Source organism: Petromyzon marinus, unplaced genomic scaffold (assembly GCF_048934315.1).
Source record: "Petromyzon marinus isolate PM22_M1 ecotype Great Lakes invasive population unplaced genomic scaffold, UKy_Petmar_22M1.pri1.0 PM_G_Scaffold_21, whole genome shotgun sequence".
Lineage (NCBI taxonomy): Eukaryota > Metazoa > Chordata > Hyperoartia > Petromyzontiformes > Petromyzontidae > Petromyzon > Petromyzon marinus.
Window position 1 is genome coordinate 940,001 of NW_027422773.1, and position 2,500 is coordinate 942,500.

At 37.7% G+C, this 2,500-nt stretch overlaps 1 pseudogene; it reads left to right on the plus strand.

Moving 5' to 3' along the window:
- Window positions 1–2,500, plus strand: part of LOC142912683 (28S ribosomal RNA) — a 10,551-nt pseudogene that overhangs the window by 5,490 nt on the left and 2,561 nt on the right.

The following is a 2,500-nucleotide window of genomic DNA, read 5'->3' on the forward strand; positions in this document are numbered from 1 at the left end:
AATTGGCCCTTGGACTGGCACTATACAGCCTGATCTACATTGTCAGCTAAAGACATGGATCTCGAAAATCGATGAGGCGCCTCTGAAGCCAACTCAGAAGGTTGAACTACTCAATGCCTATGCCCTACCCAGATTGTTATATCCTGCAGACCACTCGGACTGCAAGCAATCAACTCTCCGTGGGTTGGACCAAGAGATTAGAAAGGCGGTAAAAGGATGGCTCCACCTTCCCGCTTCAACTTGTGATGGACTGTTATATGCCAGAGCCCGAGACGGAGGCCTTGCCATCTTGAAACTGGAAAAAACAATCCCTTCGGTTCAAGTTAGAAGGCTGCAACGTATAGCAAACTCGTCCGATGCTATCACCCGTAATATTGTGTCCTCGCAGGGTATGGAGGAAGAATACCGTAATTTGTGGGTACGAGCAGGGGGTGACAGTGATGCAATCCCAACATTCGTTCTCAGGGACTCGGTGTCAAAAGAACCTGTATATCCGAGACCCTGCGATTGGAGGGAGCATAAATTTCAGAGATGGTGCGAAAAGCCGGTTCAAGGAAGGGGCATTGTAAACTTTGCGCATGATAGAATCAGTAATGCTTGGTTGAGGCCATGGTGCGGCTTTAAACAATGCTTCTTTATCGCAGCACTACAACTAAGGGCAAATATTTACCCAACAAGAGAAAGCTTGAACAGAGGCAGAGATGGGGCCTTACGTTCCTGCAGGAAATGCTCTGCCAGACTCGAGTCCCTTTCGCACATTCTCGGTCAATGTCCTGCAGTACAGAAAGCAAGAATTGCGCGACATAACAAGATCACTAACATTCTGGCAGACGAAGCGGCTAGATTGGGCTGGTCTGTATACAAAGAGCCACGGTTCATATCCGAGACGGGAGAGATGAGAAAGCCTGACCTCGTGTTTGCAAAAGATGAGGAGGCGGTTGTGATCGATGTCACCGTCCGTTTTGAGCTTTCAAAGAATACCTTGTCAGATGCTGCCTCGCACAAAGTTTCGTACTATACCCCTCTTGGTGATCAAGTCAAAGTGCTGACGAAGGCTAGCAAGGTCACATTCTTTGGATTCCCGGTTGGGGCAAGAGGAAAGTGGCCCCTTGAGAATAACGAGGTACTTACCTCCCTGGGCCTGACCAAACCCAGAACGACATCACTGGCCAAGATGATTTCCCGCAGAACGCTGCTTTTCTCTCTTGATATTCTGAGAATGTTCTGTGGAAATTATGCGGTCTATGAACAGTCATAGACAACCTCCGAAACAAATAATAGTTTTGTTATAAGATGTCATTTGTTTTAGATTGATTTTGTTATTTTCGAAGGTGAAGTCGGTTTTTATTTCATTTTACTATTTTCCACAATTTAGATTGTTATTTTCCAAGATGAAGTCTTGGTTCTTTTTTTTATTGTTAGTTTTTTTTTTACCACGTCGTATTTGTTACTTTAGAGCTTAGAGGGGACTTTATTTTCGCCTTACTATTTTCTGCCTACAAAGAAGATTAAAAATAAGCTTTTTTCAAGATGGTTTTGTTATTTTCCAAGGTGAAGTCTTGGTATTCTTATTTTACTATTTTCCATAAAAAAGACCTTTCTTTTAGATTTTGTTATTTTCCAAGACGAAGATTTGGTATTTTTATTATATTGCTATTTTTTTACACGAAGCTTATTCAAGAGCACTTATATAGATTAGACTTTGTTATTTTAATTCTTTATTTTTTGGACTACATCAGTTCGAGAGTCCTGTAACTTACTATTTTCTGCCTACAAAGAAGATTACAAATAAGCTTTATTTAAGATGTTTTAGATTAGATTTTGTTATTTTCCAAGGTGAAGTCTTGGTTTTTTTATTTTACTATTTTCCACAAAGAAGATTTTTCTTTTCTTTTAGATTTTGTTATTTTCCAAGACGAAGACTTGGTATTTTTTTTGCTATTTTTTTACAGGAAGCTTTATTCAAGAGCACTTATATAGATTAGACTTTGTTATTTTAATTCTTTATTTTTGCACTACATCAGTTCGAGAGAAGACTACAAACCAGCTTTATTTAAGATGTTTTAGATTAGATTTTGTTATTTTCCAAGGTGAAGTCTTGGTTTTTTTATTTTACTATTTTCCACAAAGAAGACTTTTCTTTTAGATTTTGTTATTTTCCAAGACGAAGACTTGGTATTTTTTTATTGCTATTTTTTTTACACGAAGCCTATTCAAGAGCACTTATATAGATTGGTCTTTGTTATTTTAATTCTTTATTTTTGGACTACATCAGTTCGAGAGTCCTGTAACTTCCTATTTTCTGCCTACAAAGTCAGCTTTATTTAAGATGTTTTAGATTAGATTTTGTTATTTTCCAAGGTGAAGTCTTGGTTTTTTTTATTTTACTATTTTCCACAAAGAAGACTTTTCTTTTCTTTTAGATTTTGTTATTTTCCAAGATGAAGACTTGGTTTTTTATATTGCTATTTTTTTTTTTTACACTGCTTTATTCAAGAGC